Source organism: Octopus bimaculoides, chromosome 2, assembly GCF_046866305.1.
Source record: "Octopus bimaculoides isolate indiv1 chromosome 2, ASM4686630v1, whole genome shotgun sequence".
Classification (NCBI taxonomy): Eukaryota; Metazoa; Mollusca; class Cephalopoda; order Octopoda; family Octopodidae; genus Octopus; species Octopus bimaculoides.
In genome coordinates, this window is record NC_142929.1 from 8,879,714 (window position 1) to 8,892,149 (window position 12,436).

The 12,436-nt window shown below is 34.4% G+C and overlaps 1 protein-coding gene and 1 long non-coding RNA gene across 2 annotated transcripts in view; one reads left to right on the top strand and one right to left on the bottom strand.

Moving 5' to 3' along the window:
- Positions 1–6,045, bottom strand: part of LOC106869664 (uncharacterized) — a 17,582-nt gene extending 11,537 nt beyond the window's left edge. Inside the window, exons 1-3 of the long non-coding RNA XR_001409426.3 lie at positions 4,584–6,045; positions 3,085–3,175; positions 131–287 (exon numbers count right to left, since the gene is read on the bottom strand). This is a non-coding gene — a long non-coding RNA (uncharacterized LOC106869664). The remainder of the gene's footprint in view (positions 1–130; positions 288–3,084; positions 3,176–4,583) is intronic.
- Positions 1–12,436, top strand: part of LOC106876592 (uncharacterized) — a 232,579-nt gene that overhangs the window by 88,813 nt on the left and 131,330 nt on the right. The gene's annotated exons all lie outside the window — the stretch shown is intronic.

Below are 12,436 nucleotides of genomic sequence, written 5' to 3' on the forward strand. Positions count from 1 at the left end.
TGATTCGTGTGCAAACAATTAAGAGTCATGGGAAATGTGTGTGTTAGAGAAATGGAGATAAAGAGTCAAAGATAGTTTGTGTGTGTGTGGGTAGACATGATTTATAGTATCTGCGCTCGTGGTTTCTCACCTCTTAGTGTAATTCAAAATTAAATTTCGCTTTCAATTCCCAACGTTATAGTCCACCAGGTTTGTGCTCTCGTCTGCTATATTTGCAAATAGCTATATCTTCACAAATATATATCTCATGTTAAACTCTGCTGACAGGGTATTCTTGCTTATTATTACTGCAATATGATATATATCAGTGGTATGAGATTATTCATATCTACTTCATAAGATAGCTGAACATATAAATAAATAATGATAATAGTAATAATAATAAAAACAACAACGATAATAATAATAATAATAATAATAATAATAATAATAATAATAATAATAATAATAATGGCGGTAGACAAGGTGTACCAAATATGCTATGTAGTTGGCCTTGCATGTCCTTTTGACCCACGAATAGTCAAGAAGAAAGGTGAGAATTTAGATAAATACAAACCTCTGAAGTACGAAATAGTCCGGCTATCCAAAATGAAGAAGGGGAAGACAGTGCCAATTATTGATGGGTTCTTGGGGACAGTATCAGAAGGCATCAAGGGGATTGTAAAGGAAATTGGAATAGAGTGCCCAGCAGAAATGTTACAAAAGGTAATAATTATAATAATAATAATAATTTTTTCTAGTATAGGCACAAGGCCGGCCTAAAGCTTTGTGAGGATGAAGTAAATTGGTTACATCGACTCCAGTGCACAACTGGTACTTATTTCATTGAACCCAAAAAGATCAAATGCAAGGTTATCTGCAGTCTTCGTCCATGCGATGTGTACACACATTATATATATATTGGGTCATCCCATAAACAATGCGGTTTTTAAAATTTCATGAACTAAAAGTAGGAGGGGGGACAGGATAAACTCCCTGCATCAACTTACTATGAAAGCAGGTAGTAATTTTATCTTGTACATATTCTTAGTATAAATTCTAAGAGTGCAGTTTAATTTTATCAGTTATTTATTCAAAGCTATATTGCAAGTAACAAAGAAGCATAATCGGCATATTTTGTTCTATGAGTTCAATAAAGGCAACAGCGCAATGGAAAGTGTGAGGAATATTAATGCAGTATATGGGGATCGGACAATAAGCGTAAGCCAGTGTCAACGGTAGTTCCAGAAATTCCGAGCCGGAAACTCAGTCTACAAGATGTGCCTCGTGCTGGAAGATCTGTAGAGCTCGACGAGGGCGTCCTGCAAACCCTGGTAGAACAAAATCCCATCGTAACTGTTGAGGAACTAGCAGAGAAGCTTGGATTTGATCATCCAACTATTCATTCAAATCAGCAGTAAATGTACATATATGTTCAATGACCGTTCTGCTACGTTATCAAATATGTCCTTTCCTTTCTTAAGATGGTGTGTGCGTGTGTGTGTGTGTGTGTGTGTGTGAGTGTGTGGCCGTGATTTGAATGACATATAGCTACTATTATAAACTAGTCCTCAGACCTCCTATAAATAGAAGCATTGTGGAGTAAGATGTTTTCTGTTGTTGATCTCTGACCAAAAGTTCCAGTTCTTGTTCATCCTTCCTTTGTGTATAGTTAGATCTACGTCAGCCAACCTCTTTCGGTAACGGCAGAATATGTGGGAGATAATATCAACAAGGTGAAGGGCAACATAGAGACGTCTACATAGAAACTTCTGTATAATTAGATTATTGAGGGGTTGGTTAAAGTATTGCTGACCGACAGAGATCTCGGGAGCCATAGATGAGAAGTCGGTTTTAAGATAAGCAAAATATATGCGGTCTGATAATGTAGAACAAAGCGGAATAAAGGTGGAAATCAATAAAATTGAGTTGGAAAAAGTGTACAACAAATTTGGACAGAGAATAAATATATACTGATACAGGAACCCTGAAATCTTGCACGAAATAAGGAGAACAGGGTGAAATACATCATAAGCTAAAAGTGCAACAGGACATTAGATTATCGGCTGATCTCTTCGATAGCAACGTCCTACGAGTATTCCTTCACGGAAGTGCAACGTGGCTGCTACAAAGACGGAAGAACAGCAAACGTCTACCAGCAGAAGGCCATAAAAATATCCGTGCTGGGAATATCCCTGTAGGAACATATCTGTTAATTTCCTAAATACTAATCCCATATTTGCATCAAATAACACAGTGAAATCTATTTTGCATAATCGAAGGCAACCTTTACGTCTATCATACTGCGGTATGTACAAGAATAGTGTATACTTCCACCTTATATGAGATTCAACATAGTACTTATGATCGATACTACGTATATCACTACACTGATGATTTGGGACGAGTCCTATTTTATCAACGTCTTGGATTGATATGCGCTTCATGTAGAAAAGTATATGCATTCCAGCATCCAAAACGCATTTTATATTATAACTAATATTTTGTAGCGTTCAGTCCGGTTTTTTATGTTCCCTGTTTCAAAAGTAGGCCGAGGGAAACGCTGTTGTCCTATGTCTAAGGGCCGGTATAATTAAGAACTGGTTCAGGATCATGGATTAATGTTGTTTGTGCTTTGGATAAGATGACTCTCAGTATTTCTTTTGGAGATTTGCATTCTGAATCCGCTTGCGATGAGAGTGACGCAAAGCGTTGTTAGCCCGGTTTTTGTTTTGGTCAACAGTGGTGGTGTGGGTGGGGTGACATGATGCATGGACAACTAGAAATACGTGATAAGTTGAACAACGATGACCTTTGAGGAAATGTTCTATTAAATCTTCTAGAAGTATAAACGATGTGAAATTTAATATATATTATTGAATGTAGGTTGCTGGTGAAAATGATCTTATACTTAATTAATAAGTGGGAGTGTCTCAATGAAGAATAGTCTTAACAAGGACGCTTATGTCATCAACAGGTAAAGTGTAGCCTTGCGTGTCAGTCTGAGTTTTAGTTTCATATCATACCGTAAACTAGTCTCTTCGACGTTCATGAATGCAATTGAGTTGGTTGAGCTGTCATAAGTAGCGGCAGCATATCACTTACCTTTTTGTTGTCAGTAAGGAAGTATAGACTGAACGATCCAAGTTGGAACATTTTGAATTGTGGGTCTCTTCTGTCAAGGGTTAAGATAGGGCTGAATGAAAACAACGAAAACGAAATATATTTTAATGTATATGCATAAGATTAAGTGAAAAGTAGGTAATAATACAGTTCTATATTTAAGAGATGAGGAATTATGTACGTTATTTACATTATTTACATATGTTGTTTGTTGTTAACACAACACTTCGGCTGATATAACCTCCAGCCTTCATCAGGTGCATTGGGGAAAATTTCGAACCTGGGTTCTCATTCCTAAGGTATTTTTCGATGTTATTATTATTATTATTATTATTATTATTATTATTATGATTATTATTATTATTATTATTATTCAGGTCCCTGCCTGGAATCTAACTCGGAATCTTGGGGTTAGTAACCCGCGCTCTTAACCACTACGCCGTATGCCCACGGCCATATGAATAATATCGTACGTATATATGAAGTAAGGTTACAAATGCTTATATTGATTCAGAAATTTTTTGGTAGTTATATTATCTATTCGTAGGAGCAGGAATAGCAGTTAAGTATATTGGGATCTGACCTTAGATTGTAAAGAAACAAAAACATTTTGTACGGTTTTCTACTCACTTTGTCGATCAAACTGAGCTAAGAAAGAAACGAATAATTGCTCCATACTTAAGCACAAGGCTAGGAAGCTTCAGCTGAAGAAACTGTGGATAATATCAATCTCAAATAAATGCCTTGTAATTTGTATTATCAACGCGAAAGGACAAAAGACAGAGGTGAACTCGGAGTGATTTGAAATCAGAAAAAAATTGTTATAAATAAATACAAACAAGACATTTTTTTTCGTACTCTTTCAAGACACCAACGACACAAATACTAATAAAAAAAATCATCAATAGTAATAATCATAATATGTTGAATAATTCATCATCGGCGCAGAGGTGTCTCGTTAAAGATCGAGAAAACACGCATTCCCGCTTGTTGTGGATGTTTTATGGGCTGGAATACTATTAATAAAATCTGTCCAATAAAAAATTAATGTTAAAAAAGCCAGGAGCAGCACAGTACTCTATAGCTACATAGTATCGATTTTTTTTTCTCACTACTCAGAAAAGGATCAATATTTCAAGTGCAAGACAGAGGTGGGACGATGTACTATGAAGTGTGTGAAATTCAGTGTAAATGAACTGAGATTTCTTCAAACTAGGATTGGAACTGCTCCGTATTGTAATAGGTGAAGTAAAACAACGAGGAACGTAATAATTATATGTGAGATATTACCTGTTCATATACAAACGCAGGCAAACATACACACACACACGCACACACGCACACGCTCACACACACACACACACACACATACACATATATGTATATATACAAATATATATATATATATATATATATATATATATATATATATATATATGTATATACAAATCTATATATTTTATTTTAAATATTTTAAATACTTTAAAATGCTTCAACTGGAGCACCACCATTGACTCAGCTACACCATCATTTGGAAACTTCTCTAATATGTGGCATTTGGTCAATGAGAGAATTTGATGATGCTGCCTTCATCTGCGTTTCCTGCCGTGAGGTAGGCTCGTCTGGAACCCGTAACAGGAAGAGATCCAATTTCGTTTTAAAAACACTTACATCCACACCATGCAGGACTCTCAGGCATTTTGGAAGGATTTTAAAGAGCTGTGGGTCCTTGAAGCCCAATCTGTTGCAGTATATGGTCCTTTATTTTGATGGCGATGCTGGGATCCTTGGCACTATGTAATGACGCTCCTTTCTGCAGTTTGAATAACTTTCAATGCCAAAGTTTGGTGCAAGGCCTTCTAGGATTTTCCAGATGTATATTACTGCAAATCTCTCCCGCCTTCGTCCCAGGGAGACGAGTTTTAATTTATTTCAGTTTTTCCCAGTAGCGGAAATGCTGCATCGAGACGATTTTAGTGTAGCTTCGTTGGATTGCTTCGAGTTCCGCCGTGGATTTTTTATTGTATGGTGACCATAGTTGGGAGCAATAGTCTAAGAATGTATGTCTACCAAAGGATCATCAGTGTCTCCTTTTCTTTTGTTTTGAAAGTTCGGTGGATCCACCCAGCCATTACTCTGCATTTTATTACCAAATTGGTAATATGCTCTTGGAAAGATGCATCATTGCTTATATCAATGCCCAGGTCACGCATTGATTTTGATGCAGGGATTTCAATTCCTCCTGGGCCAGTGTATCCTGTCTGCATGTCGTTTAGCTTTGTGTGTTGGCAGCGTCCAAGAGACCAAAGTGTACATACGCCGCTATATTTTTATATATAAAAAAATACTTGCATTATATTATAGTGAATTCTGGGCATGTGTGGTGTGCGTTTGTTTATATGCTGAGGAAATTCATCAGAAGGGGCATATTTTCTTCTATACGTGGAGTTCATGTGTTTTATATATTCAATTTTCACGTTCAGGGAAAGAAACTATCTTCGTTGGGTTAGCAATGCGTTTAGTGGCTCCTCTTTGAAATGTCTAAGTGTGATATTATTGTTAGTGTATGCAGGGAGAAAAGGTTGTATCCTTAATATTTTGGCTGTTAACTGTAGACTGTATGATATGTAGTTTTGCAATGATGCAGTGTTCAAATTCGATATGCCGCTCTATTTGTTTACTGGCTAAACAATAGCTTTCGATTGAATCTGGCGCTTAGTTATTCTTCCTTCTTTCAATGTCCATATCATATTGGATAGGGATGTTGCATGTCTTTTATTTTTGTCCGTGAATGACACCAGGTGTTATGTGTATCTATCATTGGAAGATTTGCTCGTCATTCCGATATACATCGTTGTTAATCCGTTGGGATCCATGATTTTGGCCCTGTAATATAAGTTATTTTTGCAGACAGTTGTTATTTAGAGAACAGGGATTTCGAGATCTACATACATATATATATATATATATATATATATATATATATATATAACTTAATCGGAAAACATTTGCTCACGTTAACTTAATATAAAGAGATAAATGACGTAGCAAGAGGATTTAATTATTCCAGCAACTATTGTTTTATAAATGTCACTTATGATATCATTTTCTTTGATCTACAAACATACATACATACACATAACAACCACATACACATAACAACCACATACACACCTACGAATACACCATAACATACGGACGCATACAGACATACGCGCGCACACACACATATTATTCATAAACAAGACATATCTATATATGTGTGTATGTGTGTGCGTGTATGTAAGCGAATAAGTGTTTACGCCTGACTTGTGTTTGTGTGTGTGTATTTGTTCGTTTTAATTATGATTTTATGTTACCCCAGAGATTATTCTGTCAGACTGGTTGAATCAGTGGTTCATCGGAGCATAAATTACAGCCAAGACACATACACACAGGCAAACACACGCACGTGCACACCCACATACACACACAACCAACCACAAATGTATATATTTTATATGTATGTACTTGTTTATATGGGTGTGTATTATATATATATATATATATATATATACGTATACCTTAGTAGAGTTAGCGGTTGGAATAACCGTCTAAGAGATAAGAATATCCGTTTTACTACCGGTATAAATTACCAATGTGAACCCTGGGCATACATATGCAAGCATATTATGCTCATAGATTACAGGTAATGACTCCTGATAAACAAGAGTTTATCAGGAGTCAAATTTAAATTGAGCAGAAAATGGAGAAATCTTGATCAACAACAATTGACTACCGTCGATTATTATTATTTAATACAAAACTTTATTCCATCTAGCAGCCGTTTCTGTTTGCAATGTCCTACAGTGTTGCCAAATAAAATCTGAGAATAATATTTGTCATATTCTGTAACATATCCATCCTGGAGATTCATCGGAATGAAGGAAAATACATCAGATAAAAGAAAAGAAAAGAAGAGCCTCGAGAAGAGGAATGAAGGATTAATATATTTGAATCATACCATTTTTCAGTGTGATGCTCCAGACCGTTGAGTAAATGACTAAACTAGAAATATCAATTGGTGGGTTAATCGTTTTTAGGTGTAACAGGGTGTATAAATAATAAAAAAGTAAAATAAAAACTTTACCATAACGGGAAACGCCAATAGGTCTAGAAAAGAAAGAGGGAGTGATACTGCCATAACGTTCAGAAGTAATCATTATATTTAAGATTATGTTAATAGTACTAATTAGTATTTATCCACAGAAAATGCTCATCAATTAACTACATTTATTAACTTACTGACATATTGTAAACACCAACCACCTTTTGTCCGTAATGAGATCGACCAAAGTCCAGCTTTTAGTATAATTGGTCAGTTAAACTTAAACACAAAGGGCAAGCTATTAAGACCGTTGTACGGGTAAATGTAAATAATAGAGTAAATAAAAAGGAAAACTGTGGAGAAGTAACACATGTTAGAAGTGGCCCAAGGCCGCTTTGGCGCATTCCGTTATAGTAAAGCTTTTAATTTTTATTACTCATACACCCTGTTACCCCTAAAGAAAGATTAACCCACCAAGTAATATTTCTAGCTTAGTCGTTTACTGAACGGCTTGAAGCATTACCCTGCAAAATGGTATGATGCAAATATATTTAGCCTTCATTCCTCTTCCCGAATCTCTTCTTCTTTTCTTTTCTATTCTTTTATGTATTTTTCTTCACTCTGATGAATTTCCATGTTCCAGATCGGATGTGTTACAAAATATGACGAATATCATTCTCAGAATTTTCTTTGGCAACACTGTAGGACATTGGAAGCAGAAACGGCTGTTAGATGGGATAAACGTTTGTATTAAAAATAATGATCGATGGTAGTCACTTGATGCTGATCAAGATTTCTCCATTTTCTGCTTGATTTATATATACATATATATTTATGTGCATGTATATGTGTGGTGTACGTGTGCGCACTCGCGCTCGCACACACGTTCACACATATATAAACAAAGAAGTGACACCGGAAAAAACAAATGTTAAGTAATGATCTTCCTTATCTTGCAGATGTTGATGCCTATGAAATTTTTCACACATTTCAATATAGACTTTCTCACTCGTAACGCCTTTATGTTCCGAAAATGTAATTTTCACAAATAAAATGTTTTTCATATTCGAGGATCCGATGTAGCTATACGATGTTATTTGGATACTCATTTAAGCTCCTCCGCATCTTAGAACGCAAACAGCTGCAAGCTAATGAAGTTCATTACATAACCTTTGTTCTTTTTCCGTTGTCATCTTTTTCTTCTTATTACCACTCTATAACATTGTGTTCTGAAACATACGTGTACTAAGGTCTACACTAGGTTACTGGTCTTGCTATCCATGAGCGAAACATTAAAATATATATCTGATTATTTAGGAAAAATGAAAGAGGATGTGCATGCCAGATGTTCTCTGACGTTTTCAAGACAGACGTTAATTTCAAAGACGTACAAAATCACCTGTAAATTATATAACCATATAATACCCATATGTATATATATATATATATATATATATATATATATATATATATATATATATATATATATATATATATATATATATATATGGTTATATATATGTATATGTATATAATATAGGGATCGATAGGAGACAAAACCTTCAAGTAATTCGATAAACAATTTTCCTTTATAACATCGGAGTACATAAGGCAAATCTCATCAAACCGTAAAAACAAATATATATGCGTGTACAGAATTACACAAAAATACACAAAAATATACACAAAAATATATATGAACATATAAAAATGTACATGGATATATGACGAAAATATATAATGATATGCGAGTGCCTGAACTCGGTACATCCGCGTTAGAAATAAAAAAAGAATAAAGTCATAGATATATATAGATATACGGACAATATGTGGCAATATACCTAATTAAACAAAAGAAATTAAAAATATTCCATGTCAGAGATAAAGTCTACTTTACTGTCTACTTTCCTATCCATCTCCCATATATATATTTATGTATATATATATATATATATATATATATATATATATATATATATATATATATATATATATATATATATATATAAATATATATATATATATATATATATATATATATATATATATATATATATATATATATATATATATATATATATATATATATATATATATATATATATATATATATATGAATAATTGACTGTGCGCGTACGTATATGTATGTGTGCGTGTATGTATATTTTTAGATGTAAGTGGTCATGGGTATGTATGGGAATGTGTAAGTATGTGTGAATGTATATATGTATGCTTATATATATATATATATATATATATATATATATATATATATGTGTGTGTGTGTGTGTGTGTGCGTGTGTGTGTTAAGTGCATAGGGATCGAAGCTGGAATCATGTAGCTGCAAAGCGAAACGAACTCTTGAAATCACAATGATAATTGCTCCAATGGTTTACATACCTCCTATATGAAATTAACGTGCGCCACATTCAGGAGAACCAGGCGAATTATTCGGAACGCGAACACATCCCTTAATGGGAGAGAGTATATCGCTATGAGTAATACACACACAGACACACACACCCACACACACACACACAAACACACACACACACACACACACACATACGCACACACTCACGCACACATTCACGCACATACATATATCTATATATATATGTATGAATATATACATGTATATACATACACATGTACACACACATATATGTATATGAACACACACACACACACACACACACACACACACACACACACACACACACACACACATATATATGTCTATATATATATATACAGGCGTAGGAGTGACAGTGTAGTAAGTAGCTTGCTTACGAACCATATGGTTCCAGGTTCAGTCCCACTGCGTGGCATCTTGGGCAAGTGTCTTCTACTATAACTTCGGGCCGACCAAAGCCTTGTGAGTGGTTTTGGTTGACGGAAACTGAAAGAAGCCCGTCGTATATATGCGTATATATATATATATATATATATATATATATATATATATATATATATATATATATATATATATATGTATGTATGTATGTATGGCGCGTGTGTATGCTTGTGTGTCTGTTTTTGTCCCCCCAATATCGCTTGGCAAGCGATGCTGGTGTGTTTAGGTCCCCGATAGAATAAGTACTAGGCTTACAAAGAATAAGTGCAGAATGGCCACAGTCAAATGACTGAAACAAGTAAAAGAGTATATTATTGTTGTTGTTATAGGTGTGGCGAGATGGCCGTATGTTTAACGCGCCGGAAAAAATGGTTAGTGGCCTTTCTTCCGACGTTACGCTTCTGACTCCAAATGCTGTCTTGGTCGACTTTATCTTTCAACCGTTTGGGGCCTATAAATGCGTAGCAGTTGAGTATTGGGTTTGGAGTAACCGACTTTTACTCTACCTCACAATTGCTGGTTTTCTGTAAAAAAAACTTGAAACCAATATATATTTTGTATAGCTTTATTTCATTCCCACCATTAAACTAATTATATAGATAATTGTAGTTTTAGAATTCTATATGTATTTACACGTAATTTACAAAATCGTTTCTTAAGATTTCTTTGAAACTCGTGCAATATAATGGAGCGTTAATTTTACTTAGAATCTAACTGAATTATTTCAGTGTTGACCTACAATATAAAGCGTGCGGTCAAGATGTAAATTCTGTTTTGTTGTTAGTAGCTATTATTTGTTACTGTTAAAAGATACATCGGTGTATCACACGTCATATATTTCTATTTTTACGTTCTCCTTAAAAGAAAAACCGAGTCACAATATGTCACTAATTGACATATGTATCGAGTTTTTCTCACGAAATGTTTGCTGCCAAACATTAAAACTATGCCAATGTACAGGAACCTAATTTCTTTTCCACCTTTAATTTATCAATTCTGGTTATTCATTTCAAATTGGTTTATCGATTTATTGAAAGATGGGATACGTTCCTTTGGTTGAATAATAAACTATTCGTACATTGTGATATCTTAAAGGCGGTGAGCTGGCAGAATCGTTTACGCGTCGGGCGAAATTCTTAGCTGTATTTCGTCAGCCGTTACGTTCTGAGTTCAAATTCCGCTGAGGTCGACTTTGCCTTTCATCCTTTCGGGGTCGATAAATTAAGAACCAGTGGCGTATAGAGATCGATCTAATCAACTTGCCACCTCCCCACAAATTGCGGGCCTTGTGCCTAGAGAAGCACGAATATTGCTTTATCTTAATATTTTGCCTTAGAACACTATACTCAAGTTTGCGATTTTGAACAGAAACACTCCGTAGTGCATATATAGTACAACACGCATATCATACGGTTTAGTCTCAAGCCTTAGACTCACCACTACACGAATCAAAGAAAAGGATTGCATGCATTAAGCATTGGCCAAAGAGCTAAAGGAGAAGATCTGAAACTCGAAATTTGAAACAAGACATTTATTGTTAGCTCGTCATTTATTCGTTTGTCTATAAGGAGAATGTTATCCTGAAATGTTATCTGTGACAGAAAAGATTCGTAAAGACGAGGCATTTTATCGATCTTTTAATTTACAACACAATATCGGGGTTGAATGCCAATTCTTTTTCTCTTGAGATGTATAGAAACATTATATTAAAATTTCATTAGTTGATATACTTCTTTCATAGATGATAAACATATTGACAAAATGCAATCCGAAAACAATCTGTTAAATAGTGCTTAATAAGTATTTCAATTGAACATCCATCTAAATGAAATATTATTCACACGTTTAGTAACTTAATTACTGAAATGTTCTTTTTTAAAAGAATTCTCAAAACCAACATCAAAAATGTACAATCTTGTACGTTTATTTACTGAGCCTTTCATCCATGTTCTGCAAATATTTGAAGGATAAGCCCCACCGATGAGAGCAGGATAAACCCACAATCTATTCAATGATTTCTTTTCAATTTACAGAATATTTGAAATAATGTTAATCCTATATCGTTCTTCTTATCAACATAAAATGTTTATTTAGTTGGAGCTGTATTGCTTGAGGTACCTTAATAGTAAATTATCGAATGAATAACGAATTATTTATACATCGATAACAATATGCGGTCTTCTTGATTCTCACACATGCACGGGCCCAAGCACACACAATACATGCTGACATATGTATGCACATATGTTTGTATGTATATCATATCTGTCGCTTTAATAGGATTATATCAATCATATACAGCAATAAATTGAAATATGCAATAATACAATTAGATACAATTGAGATATCAATCTTATTTCATGTTCCTATCTAAAATTTGCAATTCATTC